Consider the following 27,738-nt stretch of genomic DNA (forward strand, 5'->3'; position numbering starts at 1 on the left):
GGCGATGGGCATTAAAAAAAAAAAAAAATCCAGTTAAGGGAGAGCTGACTTTGGACCCTTTTAGTTTACGTTTAGTGGGATATGGCTATGTGGTTTGCAATCGCCTTCATCTACAATTAAGCCCTTGCCATCTTTCCAGTGAACGAACCCTCCTTTTGCTCCCCTTGTGAATTCACCCAGCATGATAATCTGAAGGTCAGCCTGAAGACTATTGTGGCATGATGGTGTCAAAATTGTTTTTTTTCCTCATTCATAATGAGTAGTTAATTACATTTCTAATTTTACATGTATGAATGTGTATGCCCTATCCTAAAGAAGATCTCCAAAATTATCTAAGTTCTGGCCCCATAAGACTCAGATATATCTGTAATGGATGTTCAGTCAATGTTTGGTGCAGGAGTGAATGACCTTCCATGATCAGATAAATTTCAATTCATCTGATACAGCACCTTAATTTTATTAAAAAATTAAAAATTTAAGATAGTAAATTAAAAGCCTGAATCTTTAAATACCACTTCACTATATCAGGAAAAGGTTAGAAAAAGCATACACTTTAGAGTCAGAAATGAATTTATATCTTTCCTTCCAGCAGTTTAAACTCGGTCAAGTTATTTCATTTCCCTGTGCCTCATTTTCCTCATCTGTAAAAGGCGGATGATGACTCCTACTGTGCGGAATCATTCAAGGGGAAACGAGATGATACGGGAATAGCACCAGATCAGGATGCTGAGCGTGTGAAGGGTTTAGACAAGCGTTGGAAGCCGGTGTCAGGGTCAAGCACACAGGCTGGGAAATCAGATGACCTAGTTGAAATCGTGGCTCTGCCGCTAGTTACCCATGTAGTCCAGGACAAACAGTTTCTGTGTTTCCATATCCTCATCCTTAAAATGGGAGCAAAAATGATACCTCTATTATAAGGGGGTTATGAAGATGAAGTGAGTTAATATTTCTACCGTACTTAGAGTGGTGCCTGTGGCACCAGGCATGCTATATAAGTAGATATTAAATTGCCAGCTATTTATTTATTGAAAATCTTTATTCCACTAGACCAGAACTGTTCTATTAGGTACATGCTATAGAAGGATAACCATAACATTATCTCTGATAATGTGAGAAGTTTATTCTAATTAAATCCACACTTCATCGTTAAGGGTTTCTTGTGTCTGCAGATGTATAGACAACTTTTTAAGAAGCCAAAGTTTTGGACCTACGGCAACATGTCCTACCTTGTTATTATACATAAAGAGCCCAATTATACTACTTGGTTACTGCCTTCAAGGGTATTTTTGGTAACAGTTAAACAAAGAGTTCCAGGAAAAAAAAAAAAAAAAAAAAAACACTACTGTTTTCTCTGGGATCCAAGAAAGTTTAATTAAAATGCCAACATGATCAAGCAGGCTAAGAATGTTTTCTCATTATTCCAATTAAGAGTCAGTAAGATTTGATTAATATTATTCTAACTGCTTTGGGCTCTGGCAGATGTGTATATTTTCATTCAGTTATTCAACTCCAGTATATCCCATTAATTATCTTTCTTTTTCTCTCTGCCTTCCTCTTCTTCAGTATAATCCTTTTGTTGTTGTTGTTCAAATGGCCCCAGGAATATTTTGCTTAAAATAGTAAGAATTATTTTAAGTGCTACAGTTAATTTTAGTCAAAACCTTAAATACCATTTTGAGTTAATTCATATCTCAGATTCTTCATGTAAAGAGAAGATGTGAGTTTAAAAAAAATAGAACTTTCCCAGGCTTGATATAATTTACTATGTAATTCAGTGTCTACCAGAGAATTAAAATGATTATTTATGTTCCCCATACTCAGAAAATTAGGGAAACATTGAACTGTGCTGATTTTTTAAAAAACACAGTTGGAATTGTTTGGTAATGCTTCATTTGTATGCAGAAAGCCCAACACATATTAAAGTAGGCACACGTCTGTGTTGGTTTCAAAGAAATGAAGGTGAGCCAGTTTATCATCAAAGCTAATATATTCAATACCCACCCCAAAATTACACAAATTGGTGCCATGTTTGAAATATTAAATGGACAGAAGTCTAAAACCCAAAGTTATGACTCCCAAAGAAATGATAAGTCATTCTTTTATGTATTTGCAATATTAAATTCCTGGCTTTAATATACAATTCTGAGGAGGTGTGTGAAATGGTTTTCTATGGGGAAAATGCCTAGTTAGTGCTCTTTTTCAGTCTAGTAATTTTGCTGGTATTTTTAAATATGTTATGATACCCAGAGGTTTTGAAAACGGTCATATGTTTTATAAAAATTTGAATAAATGTGAGATAGAATTATGCTGCAATTTCTGTGAAAACCATAATTCTAAATTGAATGCCTTTTGTGTTTTTAAACATCACCTGCAGAAACATGCAAATAAAAGGTGAGTATTAAAGAGAAGGGCATCTATAATTATATTCTAGTTCTTTTGTGTAATTAGTTTCATGGTTTTGTGTGTTTGTTTATATACATAGTTTTTGGTTCCTGTTCTATGAAAAAAAATTGCCCCAAATGACAGTAATATTAGGACATAATACATTAAACATGATTGCAGAAGGAGTTCTTCCTCTGTATACTTGGGTTCGTTTGTTTTCATATTTTTTATTTCTTTATTAGGGATCAGAAAGAAAAAAATAAAATATACTCACTCTTCCCCATCTGCCCACTACCGTTGCAGCAGGAAGTTATTGCTCCTGGTTCTTTCCATCCTCCAATGTGGATTTATGTCCCAGGAAAGTAGCATCCTTGATGGCAATTTTATACACAAAATGCTTTTCGACCTCATTTACCCAGACTGCAGTAAGTAAAAGATGGAAAGAATTATTACAATTTTAATTATTATAATTTCACATGATTAAAAAGCCTTAATTTATGCAGCTCTTTACTGATGACAAAAAGAAAAGAACTCTAAGTGATGAAGTATATCTTACTTAAGAAATGAAAAATTAAGCTCTTGAATGGCAGTAGTGGCAAGGAAAATTCCTCCATGAAGAGAATTAAATGTAGTTTCTTGATCTGCTCTTTGACGGCAGAGGAATAAATACGATGTGCTGTGCTAATGGAATGATCATTTTATGGCAAAATGGCCAAGAGCCAATCACTAGCTGTGTTGTATCCCAACCATTTACTGTGCGGTGCATTTTTTAACTTGCGTTTCAAGTTTGAAGCAAAATGAAAAAATATATATACTCTTTTTTGTATTGATGGCTGACTTCAGTGAAATAATTCATATAAACTAGTTAATGTCTAGTGTATAATGGGTGCTTAGCAAAATGATAGTTCCTATTTCAAGATCAGATTTCAAAAACTTACTTTTTGGGGGGGCACCTGAGTATCTCAGTCAGTTGAGCATCGGACTCCTGATTTCGGAAGAGATCTGACCTCAGAGATTGAGCCCCATGCGGGCTCCTTGCTCATCGTGGAGTCTGCTGGTGCCCCTCCCTCTGCCCCTTCCCCTGGCTTGTGCTTTCTTTCCCTCTCTCAAATAAATAAATAAAATCTTTAAATAACAAAAAACAAAAAAAACTTACTTTTTCTGACCCTCACTAACTATTGATATCATTTTTTTAAAAACTCATACCCTATTCCTATATGCTTATAATAAACAGCAGTGTTATCTTCATAAAATATTTACCATCACTTTTCCATGAATCCTCTTAATTTTACTATTTACTTGCTTTTGAATTTAAATGATCAAATGCACTTTTATTTCCATTCCAAAATTTTATATTCAGATTTTGTTCTAAATGTTTTTTGAGATCAAGTTTCTCTCCTTTAAATATGAAATATTTTCATAATTTGCATAATTGGTTTTTCTAAGGAATTACCTTGTATTTCATCAGCAGCTGCAGTACCTACAAATGGAATAGCATGTAAATCACCATTTTTCCTTAACCTTGAACCGAGAACATAAGATTACATAGTTTTATTTTCTTTATAAATTCTTCAGTTTTGTTTCCAAGAAATAAGCGACACCCACTCTTCTAGCCTCCTACATACTGGACAATTAAGTGAAAACTCAGACTTGAACATTTTGGAAAGAAAATGAAATGATGTTTAAACTTCAAAGTTACTTAGAATTAAGTAAGTGAGAAGAGAAATGAGGAATAATTTGTACATTATCTCAACTACGTGTTTTCTACAAGGAACGCATTTTTAAATATAAAAACATGTACAGAGTAAAAAGAAAATGCTGGAGAAAAATATACCAAGACAGTAAAAATTTGTTAGGGTTGAACTTAAATATGTCCCTTTGTGACGGTGCTTCCTTTTAACTACATAAATTGCACTCAGGATGCATGAGTTCCTTTATCTAATCACGGGCTGCCAACAATCTGTTTAGACATTCACCTGGGTTAATATGCATATTATTGTTCTTCAGTTTGGGAAATGAAGCTTCAGACAGAAGCCATTATCTACGTGTGTTGCTTTGCCTGAGCAATTGTTTCCCAGATGCATATTAATTTTATTTTTATTATTTTTAGCTCTGATCCATCTGAATTCTATTTAACTCTGTTTGATCCGAAGCTTTCTAAATTTATTTGAGGTTGGAACCCTTTAAACAAAACAGCCATGAAGACTTTTTTTCCCTTTTTTCTTCTGCTTTCTAAGTTTTCTGCAGTGAACAACCCTTACTAGCACAGAAAGCCACAAATGTATGGAAATGAAACAAGGGAAGTTGCCATAGTCACCGGTACAACACCTGTGAGCAGTCTGGGAGATCCTGACCCCCCCTCACTGCGTTTTCTCCATATACACAGCACAATCAAAATCACATTCTCTGACCTGGTTTATTGTTTAGAGTCGCATTTCTCAAAGCATGTGCTACACACCATTAGTTCCCAGACATGTTAGTGAATGCTCCACAAAAAAAAAAAAAAAAAGAGTTTCCAAGTCAAAAAACTTGGGATCCCCAAAGTTGTGACTGGGCTTCTCAGAACCTTTAATATCCTGACATACTTTGTGCATCCCCAAGAGGGATGACACTGTCAGGTTTCGCGTAATTTATTTGCCCATAGGTCAACTTTTTGTTGGTAATATCTTGCTGAACTTTTTCTTATCAATTACACTTTGGAGAATTTCAGCTAAAGAAGTGTGCGAATACACAAAAAAGGGCAGGGATTAAAATGGTTTTCAGGAGTTGACTTAAGATCCTGCCTAAGCCCTGAGGTCTTGCCAACAGAAAACAATATGGAGAAATTTGCCCAATGATGGTTATGGATGGCTTAGAAATCCAGTGACTTTGTTTTTATTATGTCAAGGAAAAATAGATTTTATTTTCATAAAAATGATAAGGAAATATATATAACCAAATAGATTTCCCCAACTGAATAGAGGTTGGGGGGTGTGTATGTGTGTGTGTGTGTGTGTGTGCGCTTCTCCTTTCTTTTGGCTAATCAATTTATTGCCAATTTTGTTCCAAAAACAGGCATAACACCAAAGATACAAAAGCATTTAGGTATATCCATGACCTCTGAGAGTTTGTAGTCTCGTTGGTGAGGGAACCATGCATATACAGCCCAATACTGTGATAACTGTAGCTTTGATAACAAAGCTATGTCTAGACAGCCATGGAAGAAAGAAAAAGGACCCAGGGCTTGCAGAGCTTCAGGAAAGTCTTTGTAGAAGAGTATATTACTGAGCTGAGGCCCCGACCCACCATTCCAGACACTTCCCACCACTGTCCCTGCTTGAGGATCTTATAAAGCATGAAATTGCGTCCTGTGAGTTTATCTTTTTTTTTGTACCTCTGACAAGAGTGGCAATCTCTTCAAAATTTGAATTGAAAGCCATGTTTACCCAGTGGTAATAAAATTGTGTCATTAAGATAGTAAATGTGACCCTCCTGTGCTTTATATAGAACAAGAAATTATCTCTAATGAAGACAGAAAAAGGCTCCAAAAATGAGATGAGACTATCATTCAGATCACCCACGTTGAAGAAATACTGAAAATCCTCTCTTTTTGCTGACTGCAATCTGCTGCTGAATTGAACCTTTGAACCATTGAATCATTAATTTTAAAAAATCGCATTTTGCCAGCCAATTACTCAGCATTCCGTGACATGATCAATGATGTTAAAGGTTTTCAGCTCATTGTATTAATCAATTAAGCACAGAATATAAACAAAAAACAACTGTCAGCTGATCTGGGTCCATTGCTGATGAACTGCTGCTTAAAACAATTAATAATGAAGTAATGCTGCAAAACTAAGGGCAAAGGCCTAATTGATTTTTCAAAAGTAAGAACACTCTAAATGCTCAATTAGTTAATAATTTGCCTACTCATTGATTTCTTCAAGGTGTCTGACTGGCAAAATTGAGAAAGATTCTATAATCGCTGTCCTTCTACAAAAAGCTCATTTCTAGGCATCTAGGAAGGTTAGAAGATCAATTTAGACTCCTATTAAGAGTGTAGGAAACTTTCTCCAAGGATGAAAAAGCAACTATCAAAAACAAAGAAATCATCAACTAATAAAACTCTGGGGAACACGCTGTGAAATGAACCAATTTCATGAAGAATATTAATACATTAAATCGGGAAAAATAATGAAATGATGCAAATATCTATCAGAAATAACAGACATTTACCAAATGCAAGAGGACAAGTTTGAGACTGAGAGACTTGTGATTAAAATGCTTTTAATTGCTGGTAATGAACTCAATAAAGAAAAATGAACATATGAGGATACTGAGACTTCCTCTAATTATTTTTTTATTCCCTAATTCTATCTTTTCACTGCATAGGGCAGGTTTTGATAATGGAACCTGATGCATGGTGCGTAGATGGTGTAATAGAGATTACTGGTGTTAAAAAATAATCCAAAAGCATCCTGAAGATAGATTGCGATGCTAACAGTTTGAATACGACTAGCTGACATTTTATTGAACATCTGCTATGGGTCAGCCATTTTTCTAAATATTTTACACAAATTAACGCATTTAATCCTCACAAATTCCTATGAGAGGTTGTCTTCCCAGAAAGTAAGTGGTATTTCCAGAATCTGAGAACATCTGACGGTACGGTCCAAACCCTTACCTTCCTACTCATCATGAAACCATGCACCATTTTAGCACTTGAAGTAGGTTTTCTTGCTCTTTCTCACAATCACACTATGTATTAGTTACTGTTCTATCTGTATTTCACCAACTAAGAAATTTTGATCAAGTAATTTGCTCAAGTCTTGGGAAATTACAGAATTAATATCAGAAGACATGAGCCTTGGGCACAAGTGTGGACAGACAGGCCAAGCTTCTACCACTAAGTAGCTGATGACTTTAGATTCTTTTTAAAATATTTTATTTATTGATTTGAGAGATCGAGAGACAGAGAGAGAATGCACTCGAGCAGAGGAGACGAGCAGAGGGAGAAGGAGAAAGAATCCAAGCAGACTCTGCAGTGAGTGCAGAGCCCAACACGGAACTTGATGTCATGACCATGAGATCATGACGTGAGCCAAAAGCAAGAGCTGAGCACTTAACCAACTGAGCATCCAGGTGCCCTAACCTTAGATTGAAGGAATTTTATCCAAACTCCTTACTGCCTCTTTTTCTCCTCTTTCCTACCACAATTTTAATACAACCATCTGACTCTACTCCTTTTTCAGAGGTGCTTGAAATCCTTTTAACAAGAACAAATTGCACGTAAAAATTATAAAATAGACATTTGCATGAGTATGAATACATAGGTTTATGTGTGTAAATCTTCTAAGTTCATTACTGGAAATTGCCTTATAGAATGGACAAAAAAAAATAATACTAGGTAAAAATATCACGAATATGTTAGTTGCTGAGCTAATGGCCAGAAAATAATTTCAACCTTAAGAACCATCTGCCAATCAGGGATTCAGAGGACCAAGAAGCTAGAAGAAGGAGGAAGATGAGATCCACCCCAAATACAGGGTCAGGAGGTGGGACCCAGGATCCAGGCTTTGGTATCTGACTTTAAGTCACCCATGAGGAGCAGCAGCTTTACTAGGTTAACACCAAATGATCACCAGTTAGTCCCAAAGAAAGGTCTCAAGTCTTCTCCTCCAGCCCCTCCTCTCTCTTGGTTTATCCTCTGGGTGAATACAGATGGAAATAGAGTGAAGCAATAAGCATATTTTAAAAAATCAGAAGCATCTACCTTTCTTCTTGGGTTATTCCTTAATAACCTTGGACTGGAACTGTCTTCCATGAATAAAACATAAGGATCCTTCAGTAGGATTTTTAAGATTCTAATCCTAGGCATTCTTCTTCTTTATTTCTTTATTTTGGGAAACAATTGCTGAAACTGAGTATTGAATTACTCACCCAGATCAAATCTTCCAAGCTACACACTTGTTCACCATCTCCCTCCCTCTCCCTCTGTGGCTCTTTGAGGGTTTTCCTTTCCTGAGTGAGTATCAAGGGTCCTTTCCTTGTTCCCTTTAACATTGCCTCTCTGCCATCTGCATCATTTGAGGGGAGCGATTACGTGAAACCGAGAGAACAAAGAGTTATCCTGGCTTTGGAGTTCCAAAATTTGTTCCTGAACTTCATAGTCTATACAATCTGAAAATAAGTTTTTAATTTATAATATTGTGGTTTTTTTTCTCTTTCTGCTCTATATCTCTCTCTTTCTCAAAAAAAAATCCACAAAAATGTGGTTTTATGTATGGAAAGTCAAACCTCAAAGAACTTAAGTCACAAATTGTGCATCTAACTCTGGATTGGGAAATAAGTAGTTGAATCAGAATACAAGCTGGGTAGCTAGATGAGGGTTTTCTTCTAAGAGAAGAGAATAGCGTTTCTAGGACGTGGTCTAAGAAGGTGGGGCATGCAATAGTAGGGAGGTAGGCAGGGAAGGAATGACAGAAAGCACAGGTAGGTTCAGAGGGGATCCCAGGGCAGAGGGACCTCAGCCAGTGAAGCCCAGTTGGTGGCCAGTCCTCCAAAGACTTCACCCTGACAACCAGCTGTAGCACCAGTGTGGGGAGGCAGCCTCCGAAACAGGGGCAGGGTTTGTCCAGGCAGAGAGAACCCGGTCCACCCACTGAGATTTCTTCAGCCCTAGAGAGTATAAAAAAGAATATAGAAGTGACTCAATATCCTGAGAGGATCAGAGACATACCCGAGTGGGCACATCAAGCCAAAAGGAACCTTTTATCAGGAAAGGGCAGATATTGAGTGAATGTGTTAATCTGTTACTACCAACAATGATGAGAAACTACATAAAGTTTTCTTCATCAAGGATGATAGTTCAGGACAGAATTCACGCATAGCTTTTACCTCCTTTAAAAGTGTATATTTTTATACCCAGGTTTATAGCCTATAAACTATGATGCTGCCCCTCAATACAAGGAGTCTATTTTAAGAGATGTCTAAATCCCATTTTAGACTCACTAAAATGAATTAGAAGTTTTGTCACAAAGAATTGAAAAACGGGTGTGTTAAATAAGAGTAGTGTCAGCCTACAAAGCTTTAGTATGCCACAGAGGATGCCTGGGTAGCTCAGTTGGTTAAGCAGCCAACTCTTGGTTTTGGCTAGGGTCATGACCTCAGCATCCTGGGATTGAGCCTCCTGGAGGGCTCCACACTCAGCGGGGAGTCTGCTTGTGGATTCTCTCCCTCCCTCTCCCTTTGCCTCTCCCTCCACTTGATCTCTCTCTCTCTCTATCTCTCTCTCTCCCTCAAATAAATAAATATTTAAACCATTTGTATGCCACAGATAAAATAATCTGTGTAGTGTACTCATGTTCAATGGCCAAAAGGTAGAAATAACCCAAGTGCCCATGAACGAATAAACAAAGCATGCCTATAATCCAGCAATTACACTGCTAGGTATTTACCCAAAGAATACAAAAATACTTATTCAAAGGGATACATGCACCCTGATGTCTATAGCAGCACTATCTACAGTAGCCAAACTATGGAAACAGCTCAAGAGTCCATCAACTGATGAATAGATAAAGACGATATGCAAGATCACTCAGAATGAATGAATGAATGAATGAATGAATGAATGAATGAATAAATAAATAAATAAATAAATAAATAAATAAATAAAACTAAATGTGGTGTGTACACAATGGAATTAACATTGAAAAGGAAGGAAATTCTGACACATGCTACGGCATGGATAAACCCTGGGGACACTCTACTAAGTGAAATAAACCAGTCAAATACTGTATGATTCCATTTATATGAGATGCCTGGAGTGGTCAGATTTCTAGAGAAAGGAAGTAGGATGGTGGTTGCTAGGGCTGGGAGAGGGAAAGGGGAGTTATTGTTTAGTGGATACCGACTTTCCATTCTGCAAGAAAAAAAGTGTCCCATGGATGGTTGGTGGTGATGGTGGCACAACAATGTGAAGGTACTTAATGTCATTGAACGGTGCACTTAAAAGTAGCTCCAATGGGTGGGGTACCTGGTTGGCTCAGTCGGAGGAATGGGTGATTCTTGATCTTGGGGTCATGCGTTCGATCCCCATGTGGGGTGTAGAGATTCCTTAAATAAATAAAACTTAAAAAAAAAAGTTCCAATGGTAAATTTGTGCTATGTGCATTTTACAATTTCTTAAAGAAACTTTTTTTAAAAATCAAGGAAAAAAAACCCAAACATTTTGGGGCAAGACAAGGAACTTCTGTTTGCCCGTCTCCACACAGCTCCTTCACAGAAATCTTTAAAACATAGCTCTGCTCTATTCAAGGTATTTATGAGGCTACCCAAGTGCCAAATTCACATCAAAGCCTCCTGAATCCAAATCCACTACGGTCTCCCTTAACTCTAATATACATACACTTGAATATACGTGAGCAAACAGCATTTGCACAATGGTACAAATACAAGTCTAGTGTGTGTTATTCTCATTAGGAAACCAAACAATCAATGCATTTTGCTGAGCATTGTAATATTACCTTTGATTTGTGAATTTCAGACCCATTTATTTTTAAATAAAATGCATTTTCCGAGTGCCTTTGATGCCCAATTGATTCTAAGTTGGCTTACAGACTTTCTTCTTTGGAATAATAAATCAGGGTTACTAAGTATATAAATACTAAATGGCTCATTTTCATTGTCTCTAACTCTAAACCAACAAGAACTTCTCCTTGCCTGCTCCTTTAAAAATGTATCTGAATTTCATACGCTTCTTATTTTTATTGAAGCCCAATAAAAACATCTATTTATTGTATATATACTTAAAATTGGAAATAGGTGGCTGTCATTAAAATTAGAGACTATTTTTATGTTTTACAACATTTAGATGTCATTAAAAAGAACATACAAGTTCCAACTGGCTAAAAGCTCGCGTTTAAAGTGCTACAAAGAACAAACCTATATTTATGACTATATGCTTAAGTGCTTATTTTATAATGTTTTGTATTCATCTCAAATTTTATTGTGCCATAGATTTGAAAAGAAATAAGACTCTTTTTCTTTTCTCTCAAAGTCATACTTGGAAGGGAAGCAGCATTTTACGGTGGAAGAGCATGAGCCTGGGAATAGAGGTGTCCAAGCCCTTCTGCTGTGCAATCTTGAGCAAGTAATTTTACTTCCCTTGAGCTCATTTTTCTCCCCAGTAAAGTAAGACAGGGAGAGTAGTTGGACTTAAATGTTTTTCCATGTTTCATGTTCCAAGACCTCATGCTTCTGAGACTCTGTTGGGCGGGCCCATAGCCACAGGGACTGCATCCAACACTTACACGGTAAACCCATGCTCAGTTCTTTCGACCGAGTTAGACTAACCCAGTTCATCTTAACTTATGACTACTGAGGGCCTTCGGTGAGGATGATGATAATGACGGGTAGGATTTATTGAGCACTCGCTATGTGCCAGGCACTGACTATGGTAGATTGATTATTTTAAAAAAGCCCAATTTTCCAACCCAATCCTACATCTCTGCTCTTCGTAATGTGCCCTTACAGCTCTTCCTATCACGACGTGGAGTCTCCCTCCTCTGACCCTGGGCTTGCCCTGTGACATACTTTGGCCACTGGAATCTGACAGGCAAAACAATGGGCCGGCTGGGAGCCCAGTCCTCCGGTGCTTGCTCCTGGAGCTCTCCCACCACCGGCAAGCAAGCTCAGGTTAGCCTGCCAAGGGAGAAGAGAACATGCCAGACAGGGTTCCCCTGGTCATGACTCCAGAGGCGTGAGAAAGCCCAGCCAAGAGGAGCAGGGCCTCCTAGGTGACCCACAGCGAGCCACAGACACACGGGAGAGGCCCCTGGAATCCAGCTCAGGACGGCAGGACCACCAAGCAGGAATAATAAGGGGTTATCATAAGCCACGAAATTTCGGTGTGGGCTGTTACGCAGCATTTTTGTGGCGACAGAGAACTGTAACTCTGCTCTCAGGTCATGTGGTTTTCTCATTTACTCCTCACAACAGCCTTATGTGAAAGGTGCTATAATTACCCTACTGTAGGGGACCCTGGGTGGCTCAGTCGGTTCAGCATCTGCCTTCGGCTCGGGTCATGATCCCAGGGTCCCTGCATTCAGCCCTACGTGGGCTCCCTGCTCCGTGGGGAGCCTGCTTCTCCCTCCTGCCCTCACCCCACTCATCATTCCCTCTTGCTCTCTCCCTCACTCCCAAATAAATAAATAAAATCATGTTGAAATCATCATAATAATTACCCTACTCGAGAGATTAGGAAACTGAGGCACAGAGAGATAAATTAATTTGCTCAAGGTCATAAAACTGCTATATTTTACCTATTATAAAACACCGTTATAAGATGCACCATTATTTTATAGAATAAGATGCATCTTAGTTTCAGAGATATCAAAACACGAAAACCAGGGGCGCCCGGCTAGTTCAATCAGTAGAGCATGTGACTCTTGGTCTCGGGGTCATGGGTTTAGGCCCCATGTTAGGCGTGAAGCCTACTTAAAAAAAAATAGAAAAGAAAAAGCTGAAAATTAAATTCATCTTTTGTGTTTCAGTGGTTCCCACGGTTCAGGGGAGAGAGACATAAATAGGTGAAGCACAGAGGATTTTTAGGGCAGTGAAATTATTCTATAAAATGTATAACACCAGGGCAGCCCGGGTGGCTCAGCGGTTTAGCGCCGCCTTCAGCCCAGGGTGTGATCCTGGAGACCCGGGATCGAGTCCCACGTCGGGCTCCCTGCATGGAGCCTGCTTCTCCCTCTGCCTGTGTCTCTGCCTCTCTCCCTCTCTCTCTCTCTCTCTCTGTCTCTCATGAATAAATAAATAAAATCTTTTTTAAAAAAATGTATAACACCAGGAGTAGACCCTAAAATATAAATTATGGACTATCGGTGATAAGAGTGTGTCATCATGGGTCCATCAACTGTAACAAATGTAGCAGGCTGGGCGGGATGCTGATTATGGGGAAAACTATGCATGTTGGGGGCAGGGAGTATTTGGGAAATCTGTACCTTCCCCTCAATTTTTCTGTGAACTTAAAACTGCATAAAAAATGAGTTGTCCCTGTTTTGTTTTGTTTTGTTTTGTTTTGTCTTGTTTTTGAGTAAGCTGTATACCCAGCTTGGGGCTTGAACTCTGGACTTCACTATCAAAAGTGATGTGCTCTACCAACTGAGCCAGCCAGGTACCCCTACATTCTATTTTTTTAAAAGGAAACATAAAAAATGCATCTTAGGGTGTCTGGGTGTCTCAGTCGGTTGGGGGGGTGCCTTCAGCTCAGGTCATAACCTCAGGGTCCTGATATCCAGCCCTGCATCATCCATCCCTGCTGGGCAGGGAGCCTGCTTCTCCGTTTCCATCTGCTCCTCCCCTCCCACTCTTTCTGTGTGTGTGTGTGTGTGTGTGTGTGTGTGTGTGTGTGTGTGTGTCAAATGAATAAATAAATCCTTTTAAAAGAAAAAAGAAGAAATGTGTCTTAGAATTGATGAAATAAGGAGTAAGTGGTGGAGGTGAGGCCTTTGGGTTGGGGATTTTCACTTATTTGAAATAACTTAAGGCACTGGAGTACGTAACCGGTAGTTTGTGAACTGCATCCACTTTTACAGCTCTCTGGAAGAGCAGACCACGTGTAAGGGACCTGCTCCTCTTAAAAGTCCTTCGTTAGTGCTCTGGGATTAACTTTTTCTCTGGCCAGTTCTGTGAACTGTCCTCTATCCCCATGCTCTAACCAGGACTCCTCTTCTTTGCTGTATACTTCATTGCTTGCATTATTTCATTAACATTTCCTCTTTCTAAATCTCTCTCTGGTTGGTTGATCTCCTCAAAATTCCTCCAATTTATCTATGTCTCTTAAAAGAAATTAGATGCTCACTTACTAAATATAGTATTAACGAGACCTAATCACTAGTGCTGAATTAGATTAATTACCTTGCTTGTTTGGAATGTGACACTCATCAATCAATTAATATTCCACATATGTGTGGTTCCCTCATTGTATTTTCCAAGACAGATTAGTCTGAGGAGGGCTTTTGGAGGTAGATAGACCAAGTCCAAATATTGCTTCTTTCTGCCACTTGCTATTTATACAACCCTGGATAGGGTTTTTAACATCTGTGAGAGCCAGCATCCTGATGGAAATGTATAAGAACACATTCCAGCCTGAATCATTCAAGGTTTGTTCAAAGAAGCAGAATTACTGGAGGAAGAGAGAGATGTAACTATTGATATAGACGTGATTTTTAGTATAGTAGATATAGATACATAGTGTATGAGATTCAGAGATCTTAACTATAGAGATTCTGGATCTTAACTATAGTCTCTGGATCTTAGAGAGTTGTGGGTCGATTGACCATCGAGGTGAGGCTGCTGCTTCTGTGTCTGCTGCTGTAGCCCCAAATCAGAGGGCCAGCAGTCTAGAAGAGATGAACGTGAAGTAGGGAATAAGGACAAATAGGAAACTTGGAGGCTCAGGAGAATCCCCAAGAGTGTTCTGGATGCCACATTGGTCTCTCTCTATCTCCAAGCCTCCAACATCAATGATGGGGGTATCCTGCAGAAGAAGCTGCTCCTTACATCCCTTCCTTAGAGTCCTCACACTACTCCACTGTGTGTGTATGGCACATTGTCTTTACCCATTCATCCATTGATGGACTCTTTAGCTAAACACACACCCGACCAAAGCACTGGTGTAAGGGAAGGAGGAGATACAGCAAGAGTTGCTGGAAGGAGGAGAACAGCAAGAGTTGCTGGATTTCCTGCACATCTGGCCACCTTCTTTTAAAGATTTATTTATTTGAGAGAAAAAGAGAGCTTGGGAGGTGGGAAGAGCAGAAGGGGAGGGACTGTGCCACCCAGGTGCCCCAGATCTGGCTGCTTTCGTATACCAAAGGGTGAACCCATATACCTTCAGAGATGTGCACGAGCCACAACAGCGCTGGGTGCCCTGCGCTTACTGCTCTCAGATTTAGCAAATAAAAATACGGAGTGCCTCACTAAATTTACATTTCAGTAACAAATAATTTTTAGGTATAAATGTGTGCCTAATACTGCATATACATACTTGTTTTTTGCATATAAATACTTCTTTATTTTTTATTTTTTAAATTCTTTTTTTGCATATAAATACTTCTTAATGTAAATATGTTTCATGCAGTACTGGGACATTTTTATATAAAAATTATTTTTGTTTAGGGGAACCTGGGTGGCTCTGTTGGTTAAGTGCCTGGCTCTTGGTTTCAACTCACGTCATGATCTCAGGATCCTGGGATCAAACCTGGCATCAGGCTCTGTGCTCAGCACGGAGACTTCTGGAGATTCTCTCCCTCTCTGTCTCCTTCTGCCCACCACCCCCCCAATAAATAAATCTTCAAAAACATATATTTTTGCTTATCTGAAATTCAAAATTAATTGGGCATCTGTATCTTCTTGACAACCCTACCTGCTCTGGCCTTCAGAATCTAAAAACATTGTGCATGTTACTTTACTTTTACTTTCCAATTAATACAAAAGTCTCTTGTGGGCAAATCAAAACCACAATGAGAGATTGCCACAAACCCATTAATCAAAAGAACAGAAAACAAGTGTTGTTTGAGGTACAGAGAAATTGGAAGCCTTGTGCAATGTGGGTGTGAATGTAAAATGGTGCAGCTGCTATGGAAACAGTACAGGTATTCCTCAATATACAAAAATAGATCTACCATATGATCCAGCAATCCCCTTTCGGGTATGTATCCAAAAGAATCAAAAGCAGGAAATCAAAGAGATATTCGCATATCCATGCTCATTGCAGCACTACTCATAATAGCCAAGAGACGGAAGAAATGCAAATATCCACCCATGATGAGTGGAGAAACCAAATGTGGTCCACCTGTACAATGAAATATTATTCAACCTCAAGGAAGGAGTTTCCTGCATGTGCTACAACATGGATGAACCTCAAGAACATTATATTAAGTGAAATAGACCAGCCACAAAAGGGTAAATACTATATGATTCCTTGGGATCCCTGGGTGGTGCAGCAGTTTGGCGCCTGCCTTTGGCCCAGGGCGCGATCCTGGAGACCCGGGATCGAATCCCACGTCGGGCTACCGGTGCATGGAGCCTGCTTCTCCCTCTGCCTGTGTCTCTGCCACTCTCTCTCTCTCTGTGACTCTCATAAATAAATAAAAATTTAAAAAAAATACTATATGATTCCACTCATATGAAGTATCTAAAGTAATTAAGTTGAAATAGAAAGTAGAAAAGTAGCTCCTGAGGACCTAGGGAGGTGAGAGGAAGGATTAATGTTTAATAGGCATAGTTTCAATTTTGCAAGTTGAAAAAGTTCCAGAGCTCTGTTGTGCAATAATGTAAATATACTTACCATACTGAAAGGTGCACTTAAAAATGTTTAAGATGATGGGGCACCTGGGTGGCTCAGTTCGGTTAAGCATCCAGGTGTGAGTAGATTATTGTTGTGGTGCTGGTGGTTGCTGTTGTAATGGAAGAAGCTGGGTTTTACCTTGGATTGACTGTGAACAAAACAAAGAGAGTACCAATTTGGAGAAAGAAGGGGCTATGGGAATATAGGCCATCTGGAAATTCAAAGAAATCTAGAATAAGATATTGGAATTTTGTACATGGATTTGAGGGTAAGTTTAAGTTGGATTCATCTAATCCTCGAGGAACTGGGAAAATCCAGCTAACATCTGAATTCTGCTTTCTGTGTTTGTTTTAAAATTACCTTTCTCATTCTGCTCATTCTCTGTGGTAGCTGACTTAATATAAACTTGACAGATGCATTTCTTCCATTTATCACTTCTCTCTCATCCATGTTCCACGTTCTTTGTTCCTACCAATAAAACACTTGCACATAATAAATAAATAAATAAATAAATAAATAAATAAATAAATAATAGATAGATAGATAGATAGATAGATAGATAGATAAAATTACCTTTCTCCATGAAATGGGTATGACAGTCATCCCTATTAAAACATCTTCCTAGTGCAGTCTCCTGACTAAAAAAAAAAAAATGATAATACTTTCCAAGAAAAGACACACACACACACAAACATGCACACACCTAAAAAACATTATATATAAAGTATACACCAGACTGTTAATGATTATGTGGAAATACAGAGGATATTCACTCTCAACTTTTTTTTCTGTATCACTTGAAGGTTTTTTCTTAAACTATTGTGTATTACTATTGTAGATGGAAGAAATAAGGATTTATAAAATATTTTTGTAAAAGATTTACAACTGCCTTATAACTTGACAAGTCCATCATCACAGTAAGAAACTTGAAGACACCTCTCTCAACAACTGATAGTGAAAGGGATCAGGATTTGCCACCCCAAGATGTGACATTTTGACATAGGAATTATTTTGTGTTAATAGCATTTGAGTTCCTTAAATCCCTTGCATGTTTAAGAGCAGAGCTTCCCGAAGGACCTCAACTGGATAAATCCCCTCCCCAAAGTAATTCTAACCTTCCTTTCTTGGAGAGAGAAGTTGGTACCTACATCCAGACAGACATGGCACAAATGATCCCATCTCCCACCTATTCTCCCAAAGGCCCATTTCTCTTTCCAAAAAGTCATTTGCTTTTCCACAAGTGCTCTTTCTCATCCTCCCTTGCTGCTATTAGTAAGGTACATAGACCTCAAATTCTAACCACTCTTTGAGTTACTCAACTCTAAATGCTTCCGTGTATATGTGCAATACACATACTAATAAACTTTTGTTCATTTTTCTCTTCTTAATCTGTCTTTTGCTAGTCCAACTTATAGAGACCCAGTGAACCTAAAATGGATAGAGGAGGGGCTCCTGGGTAGCTCAGCCAGTTAAGTGTCTGCCAAAGTAAGAAAAACAATAGGAAATACTCTCTCCCAAAACTGAGACTCCAAAGGGCCTCATCTTCAAAATAAGGGTGAACTAGAAATAGAGCTTCCATTTCATATCCTCAGGTCTACAAAGACCAATGCCTATATGAAGTCTATTTCCTTAGCAAGGGGGAAAAAATATTCTTAAGAAATTTTCACTGTAACCAGTTCTCACATTAGCCTGCAGCTTGCATAGATTGAAACTGGGTGGTCCAAAAAGCACTTGAGCAGAGAATTTTGTTTCAGATTAACCTAGGAATGGGCAAAGGGCTAAAATGACGTCAGAAGATGGAAAGGATTTGATGGTGATTTATATTACCAAAGGGTAGGATGGAGTCTGGAAAGAAGGAGAAGTCACTTGAGCCACAGATAAAGAATTTGAGAGGCAAAATCTACAAGCAGGGGGAGCATGATAGAAATAGATGGGAGGTGGAAAAAAGAGGATATCAATTATTGTTGGGGAAAAGAACTATATAAAAAACCCACAGACTCAGAATTTTAATACAAGATATGGCTGTTTATAAGAATTCCATTGTTTCAAGGGAGAAGAGGTCTCACCACCCTGTGGCTGGAGACCACCACATGCCAGTAGGTCAGTGTGTAAAAATAAATGGCTTTCACTGATACACGTAAGCCACTCCCCATGCAAGACTGCCTTGTGGCCAGTAGGGATGCATAAGGGCCTCTCACCAATCAGACAGAGAAGATGAAACACTTGGATGTTCAGCAGGGGAGGGAAAGATGGACTTTGGAAGGTCTTAGAAAAGCTCCTTGAATGTGGCATTAATAACATACACGGTATCTCTCTGGTAAAACATTTAGGCTCTCTCAGTTTTGTGCTGAGATGTATAACATCAAGGATTTCTTTGATAATCAAGATTTTGTTTTTAACCTTTAGAACCCATGGCAAGAATTTCTGTTGGTTGTGGAGGGGGCGACTTTCACATCATTATTCTATTATCCCCCAAGTGTGTCCCTTGGTGGAAGGCCTGGAGTAGGACAAGGAGCAAGGGATGAGGTCATGGGAAGCTAATCTGCATAGAACCAGAGCCTGTGAGTAGCGTGCACTAAGTCACCTATTGTGTGTAAGTAGCCTTTTAAGAATCAGGTTTCTGGGCACCTGGTTAAACGACTGACTCTTGATTTCAGCCCAGGGTTGATCTCAGGGTTGTGAGATGATCTCAGGGTAGTGAGATGGAGCCCCAGGCTCAGCTGGGCTGCACACTAGGCATGGATCCCACTTAAGATTCTCTCTCTCTCCGTCTCCCTCTCTGTGATCTAAGGTCACAACTTATGATATCATTCTGCTCACTTTCCCTTGAATCAGAAAACACATTTGCCTCAAGTATCTACATTTTTTTTTGTTTCTATACTCTTTAACAATACGATAAATTAGTCACCTACACCAACATGACCGAAGAGTAAGAGTCAACACCTCAAGTTAGTTTTTCTCTTTTGTACAAAATTATGGACTAACAGTTTTTCAGCCTTAAAGCGTGTCAGTTGACCAGAGTCATTATCCTCTTTGTGGTGCTCAGATTGTCTCAAGTACAGTTTAAATGGGTTCCTGTGGTCTTTTGACACAACACCATTAATCTTCGGAAGCTCCCGAGCTTTCTGGCACAACTAAATGCTCAGTTGCACATTGAATCTTCCAGCGCAGATGTAAAATCAACCATTTCTCCAAGAGGTCCTGTGCTCCTGAGCGCTGAGTGTGCATCACAGAATGACCTTGCTCCTGGGCCATGTCACTGAACAGAGCTAAAAATCATGTATTCCCCCCATGGACTACTATGGAATTTTTTTTTAATCAGCTTTGTTAAGGTAAAATTGATAAATAGAAATTGTATATAATTAAGGTATACAGCTTAATGTGTTGATATACACATACATTGTAAAACAAACACCACGATCAATATGATTAATAAATCCATCACTTCACAGTTATTATTTTCCTTTTTTCTTCTTTCCTTCCTTTTTTCTTCCTTCCTTCCTCCCTCCCTCTTTCCTTCTTCCTTCCTTCCTTCCTTCCTTCTTTCCTTCCTTCCTTCCTTCCTTCCTTCCTTCCTTCCTTCCTTCCTCCCTTCCTTTCCTTTCTTCTTTCTTTCTTCTTTCTTTCTTTCTTTCTTTCTTTCTTTCTTTCTTTCTTTCTTCTTCCTTTTTCTAGTGAGTATGAATAAGATCTACCTTTTAGCAAACTTCAAGTATACAATAACCTTTGATCTTATAGTCTTTGGCCAATAGCTCCTCATCTCCCCTTCCACCTGACCTCTGGTCACTACCATTCAACTCTCATTTTAGATGCCACATGTAAGTGGGATCGTGTAGTATTTACATCTCTATGTTTGGTTTATTCTCTTAGTATAAAGTCCTCCAGGTTCACCCATGTTGATGCAAATGAAAGAATTTCCTTGTTTTTAAAGGCTGATAATATTCCATTGTATACATAGATGATATAGATGTATATACCTGTACTCCTGTGCTCCTTGTCACATTATTCACAATAGCCAAAATATGGAAACAATCTGAAAGTCTACTGCTGGATGAATGAAAAAAGAATAAATAGTTAAAATAGGAACTTTATGTCATTGTAAAGATTAATCTAAATTCATGCCATTCCACCATGGATGAAGAGAAGGACAGCCTTTGTAGACAACTAATAGTCCCTGTGTTAGTCTATTGAATCTGAATGATTATGAGTGAAATCAAAGCTGCTAGGTTACTTTTCTTGAATTTTAATATAAATTGTTCTTTAGGTGAAGAACACCACATCCAAATATTGTTCTAATAATATGGAAATAAAGATAGGTTAAAATTCCTGACATATCTTAATATATCTTTTATTACAGCATAGCATATCTTTCTAAAATATTTATTAGAATGTTCCTTAACTAATGTTCAAAATTTTTCAACTTAGTGAAAATTAAATATCAATTGCAGACATTTGTCACAAAAAGTTCTCCTTTCATACCTATCGAAACCAACAAAATTGAAAAATATTTTCAAACTTTATGTGCTAAAAACAATAATTTATTTTAATTGGCTTTATGTGGGTAGTATAATGTCAATTGTTTAGAAAAACCTTTATGGCCTATCATTTCCATGTAAATTAGGTGAACCATTTAACAAACTGAATATATTATCCAAGTAAAGGAAGCAAGAATGCTGTGATATGACAATGGAAATTGGTGATTGAGTACATCAATTCCCTGAGAGCCCTAAACATGCCAGTTTAATCAAATTTCTGTTTCTGCAGCAACATAAATAAGTAAAAATGGTAAAATAAATCAAAAAGGCCTAAAGATTTAATCCATAAATGTGATTGATTAAAGCAGGCCCCTGATTCTTTGACATCCCTACCATAGACATCCAGGTTCTCCTCTTGAACCTGGATGGGCTAAAGGACTGTTCGACCAATAGAATATGACACAAGTGACAATGGGCTAATTCTCAAATCAAGAGATTGACAGTTTCTACTTCCTGGCCTCTTGGAGCAGTGGTTCTCAGAGCCCTAAGTTACCATGTCAAAAATCTGATGACTTTGCTGGAAAGATCCTGAAAATAGATCCTGAAACTACATGGAAAGAGAAAATAAGTCAACTGAACGAAGACATCCAGCTATCCCCAAGGGAGCACCAGATATGTGGCCTTGAACCCTCCAGACCAGACCAGCCTCCTGCTGAAAACCACTAGGTGAACCCAGTTGGTACCATGCAGAGTAGAAGACTCACTCAGCTGAGCCCTGTCCAAACTCCTGACCCCCTAAGCGTAATAAACTGATTGTTTTTACAAACAACTAAATTCGGAATGTCTGTTATACAGAAATAGATAACCAGAAAAAGAGTTTCAGGTATTTAAAATGGGAACTCAACTTCCAGGAACTTTGCAAGCTACATGTCCTGAAAAACCTCCCATTGCAAAACACTTTAAAATACTAGATAAGACATTTTTTGAAAGATCGTTTTAAATGCATAGCTAAGCTCACAAGAGGATAAAAAAGTATTCAGAAGTGAAGGAGCCCCGGATAAATCTGGACTAGTAAGTACGGTTAATGCTGGCAGCTGTCCAAGGACATGGGCTCCAAAGAGTGAGGGCCTTGGGTTTTAGTGGCTGCGGGAGAGTCTTGGGCCTTCACAAAATAGAGAGTTGGAAAGGAAATGCTGAGTAAGCCAATAGCCTACAGGGTTGTGCCCTAAATGAGAGGCTGAATAGAAAAATATCAGCTCTGGAAAGGGATATAACTGGGAAACTATTTTTGGCCTTCAGTGAAGGAAAAGACGAAGAGGAGATTGCTTCTGAGAATCTGTTAATAGAATCAGTCCTCAAATGGATTTGGGGCTCCAATTCAAAACTACCTGCATGCTCCAAAAAAGCTAAGAAATTAATTTAAAGTGGTCTGAAATTGGGAACAATTCCGGGTACCTAACAAAAATCAAGGCAGATCTGCTCTAAGGAACAGACTCTTCTTCATGATCTAGTTCAAATTCTTAGAGGAAAAGGAAGTAGTTGTGCCAACTTGCAAGAGCCACTGTCCACATCTCTTCCCAGCTCCATGTTCAGCAACACCACACTGGTAGTTTGAAATCGGCTGTGATGGATGTACCTATGTCATGGAAATCGGCAAACCCCCAAAGTTAGGCCTTATTTTGGTTAAGGGAGCCACTTATCAGCACAATACTAGATAAAGGCCCATATCTATAAACTTTTGAAAACTCCACAACAAGCCACAAACAAGAACCAGGAGAAAACATCGCAGTTAGATTCCTAAAGGATTCATATGATTGAATTATAAGACAGTAAACAAAGTACGAATTTTTCATATGCTTGCAGAATCACAAACATGGGCAAAGAGTAAGAGACCATCAAAAGGGATTCATAGGTTTGAAAAAGAACTTAAGATTTTGGAACAATAGTTTTACAGCACTTCCACCAGCTACAATGCTGCCATTGGCCCCTTACCCCGTTCTAGAAAATAGGCGTCTCTTGTGACCTTTTTTACTGACCGGTCACATGGCATTATAGCCATGTTTAATGGATTAAAACAAATCTTGCTAAACTTTTTTTTTCTTTTTTTTTTAGTATTTCTGTTTTTTAATGAAATATATCATCTTTAAAATATTGCATAACTATGCACTTGGTCTTTATCCCCCGCTCCTGAAACCCTTCATGAGGGAAAGGAAGGATAGAAGTGATTTGTGCTAACAAGACAACTCCTGCGGGCCTCTAGATAGCGTTGGGGTGGAGGGCGAGGTGCCAGAAAGAGCAAGCCCCCATTCAAAGCTTGGAACGCTCAGCTACATGTGTCAGGAGTACGATTGCTGGCCCTACAGTAAATATATACACAACTCCGAAGAGCCTGACAGTCTCCCAGGGTGCATCATTTTATATCCTCTCTGGCATGCATGTGAGGGTCACAACTGTTACACAACCCTGCTCATACTTGCTATTGTTGGCGTATTTAATTTTAGCCATTTTGGTGGATGCAAAGTGACCTGTCGCTCATTGTGGTTTTAATTAGCATTTCCCTGAGGACTAATGATGTTGAAGATTTTTTTCATGGACTTGCTGACCTTGGCCTATCTTCTTTTGCGAAGCTTTCGTTTGAATCTTTGCCCACTCTTTGTTGGACATCTTTTATTGTTCATCTTCTTATTACTGAATTAGAGTTCTTTATAAATTTATATATTTATATATTCTGGATATACATCCTATGTATATCAAATATATGCATTGGAAATATTTTCTCCTAGTTCATGGTCTGCCTTTTTATTTTCTTAATAGTGTCTCTCAAAGAGCAAAAGGCTTAAATGTTAATGAAGTCAAATTTATCCCATTTTTCTCTTCCGTATTTCATGATTTTTATGATTTAACTAAATATTTTGTCTATCCCAAGAGTCGGGAGGTTTTTTACTATGATTTTAGCTTTATAGCTTTCTATTCTACATTTCATTTCAAATAAATTTTTGTGTATGGTGTATGATGAAAGTTGGGTTTTATTTCTTCCATTATACCTATTGGTTATTCTAGCACCATTTATTGAGAAGACTGTTCTTTCCCCTTGATTACCTGGCACCTAATTGAAAATTATTTGATCATATAAGTGTGTGGACATATTTCTGAACTCTCTATTCCATTAATCTAGTTTTGCATCTTAATATCAACAGCCCATCTTGATTACCGTAGCATTACAGTAAATCTTCACATTAGATAATATTTGTCTTGCAACACTGTTCTTTTTTCAAGGTTTTTTGTTTTGGCTATTCCAACTCCTTTTCTTTTCCATATATATTTTACTATCAACCTGCCCATTTCTGCAAAGAAATCTGGAATTGCACTGAAATGAGGTCAAATTAGGGAAAACTGTCATCTTAACAGAATCCATTCTTCCAACTTATGAATATAGTATCTCTCTCAATTTACTTAGGTCTTCATTATTTTTCCTCAACAGTGGGAACTACTGCACAAGTCTGGCAGATAGTTCAACAAATTTATGACTAAGTTTCATGTTTTGGAATCCTATTGAAACTAGTACTTTTAAATTTTATATTCCAAATGTTCATTGCTAGTATCTGAAAATATAATTCATTTTTTGTCTCTTGACCTTATATCCTCTCAATTTACTAAACCTCCTTATTAAATCTAACCCCAAGTCATATGATTTTAGATGCCTTTACAAATGATTTTTCTATCTCAATTTCCAGTTGTTCTATATTGATGTAAAGGTACAACTGACATTTATAAATAAATTTGTATCTTGAGAATTTGCTAAATTCACTTATTGATTTTAGAAGGTTTTGGTAGATCCTTAGGACTTTGTACATACAACCTTCCTGCTTTATGATCATGACATGAATAATATAGTTCTTTTCTGATTTATATACATTTTACTTATTTTTCTTGTCTTATTTCATGACTAATTCTTACAGTACAATGTTGAATTGAAATATTAAGAGTGAGGATTCTTATTATATCCCCAATCTTAAGAGTATGTGAATGTGTGTCCTTTCACCATCAACAATGTCAGTAGGATTTTTCATCAATCTCTTCCATCAGGTTAAAGAACTTCATTTCTATTCCAAATTTGCTGATATATTTTTCCTTTAAGATGAATTTTGTCAATTTTTTCTACATCTAGTAACATTGCACAATTTTTCTTCCTTATTTTGTTAATATGATTAAAGTGATTTTCAAATGTTGATATTAAATCAACCATACATTCCTGGCTCACACTCTATTATACCCTTATACATTGCTAGATTTAATTTGGTAATATCTTATTGAGAATTTTCTGGTCTTTGCTCATGATGAATATTGGCATGTAGTGGCCAATATTCACTCTCTTTTAATCACTTTGTGTGCTTTTGGTATATGGTAATGCTGATTTCATAAAAATCCTCTTCCTTCCTAAAAGGTTTTCTATAAGATTGGAATCTCCTAACCATTTGATGGCATTGTGTGAAGCAATCTGTCTCTGGAGATTATTTTGTGGAAAGATAATATTTGTGGAAACAAATTTAGTTTATTTAATTGATATGATGCCATCTTGCTGTTTCTTATTAAATCAGTCTTGGTAGCATGTATTTAAGGAATTTATCCATTTTCATTGGTTGTTCAATTTATTGGCCCAAGATTATTTATAATATTCCTTTATTTTTGTTTCAATGTCTATATTTTTATATTGCTGTCTTGTGATATCTCTTTTCTTTTCTTGATTTATCCAAAGGTCTTCCTGGATTTAGCCAGAGATTTGTCAATTTTACCAGGTTGTTTTTTTTTTTCCTAAAGAACTAAGCTTGGTTTTATTGAGTTTTTAATTTTTTTAATTATTTTTTAACCTATTTTATGTATGAATTTCCTTAGTTTTGGTTTAATTTGTTCTTTTTCTAGGTTATTAGAGTGGAGGCTTAAATTGTTGATTTTTAAGTTTTCTACTTTCCTAGTAACTACACATGTCATTGTACTATGTTAACTATATCCCACAAATTTTGATATGCTTTTTTCTTTTCCATTCCATTCTAATTTTTTGTGTGATTTATTCTTTGGCCCATGGGTTGAACTTCCATATACGTGAAGATTTTCTAGATCTCTTCTATTATTGTCCTTTAATTGAATTTTGTTGTAGTCAGAGAAGATATTATGTCTCAACTATTTTTACTCACATTTCTCACACCAAACGTGTGTGATTTTTTTCCCATACTAACCAATTCTCTAACTCTCCTGACACCAACAGGATATCCTACAATTCAATTCAATTCTGACACTAACTACTCAGAATTAGCACAGACCCAAGTAAAGGGCTAATCCCACAAGACCACTCTACTTCAGTTACCTATCCTAAATCTTCAGCTTCCTATACTTATTACTGATCAGCTATAAATCAGAGGTTCCCATGACCTTTCCTCAGGTTCAATAATTTCCTATTATGGCTCAGAGAACTCAGAGAAATATTTTATTTATTATTAATAGTTTATTACAATGGATACAATTCTAGAACAGTCAAACAGAAGAGATGAAGAGAGCAAGCCAAGATATGAGGGAAGAGACATGGAGCTTCCATGCCCTCTCCAGCTGCATGCACACCACTCCCAGCTCTTCAATGTGTTCCCCAACCAGAAACTTTCCAAACTCCAATATTTAGAGACTTTTGTGGAGGTTTCATTATGCAGATGTGATTAATTTAATCATTAGCTATTGGTGACTAACTCAATCTCTAGCCCCTTTGCTCCCCCCAAAAGTGGGAGTGTGGAACTGAACGTTCTACACCTTCTAATCATGTCTTGGTCCTTTTGCCCTATTTATTTTATTTTTTATTTTTCTAAAATAGTCTCTACACCCAACTTGGAGCTTGAACTCGCAACCCTGAGATCAAGAGTCACATGCTCTAGAAAGTGAGCCAGCCAGGTGCCCTTTTGGTCCTTTTGGTGCCCAGCCCCCATCCTGAAGCTATCTAGGAGCCCCCATCCACCAGTCATCTTGTTAACATATGACAGACACCCATCACTCTTGAGATTCCAAGGGTTTTAGAAGTTATGTGCCAGGAACCAGGAACAAAAGCTAAGTATATATTTGTAACTTATTACAATATATGATGCTAATTCATTAAAATGTATTGACAGCATAGGCAACAAAAGCAAAAACAAACCAGTAGCACTACATTAAACTAAAAAGCTTCTGTACAGCAAAAGAAGTGATCAACAAATGGAAAGGCAGCCTATGGAATGGGAGAAAATATTTGCAAATCGTGTATCTGAACTCCCACAACTCAATAGCAAAATATAATAATAATTTGATTTAAAAAGGGCAAAGGATCTAAATAGACATTTTTCCAAAGAAGATATACAAAAGGCCAACGGGTATATGAAAAGATGTTTAACCTCACTGATCATCAGGGAAATGCAAATTAAAACCACAGTAAGATGTCACCTCACACCTACTAGAATGGCTATTACGAGAACGATGAGAGATAACAAGTGCTGGCAAGGATGCGGAGAGAAGGGAACACGTGCGCAC

The sequence above is a fragment of the Vulpes vulpes genome, chromosome 14, assembly GCF_048418805.1.
Source record: "Vulpes vulpes isolate BD-2025 chromosome 14, VulVul3, whole genome shotgun sequence".
NCBI classification, from domain to species: domain Eukaryota; kingdom Metazoa; phylum Chordata; class Mammalia; order Carnivora; family Canidae; genus Vulpes; species Vulpes vulpes.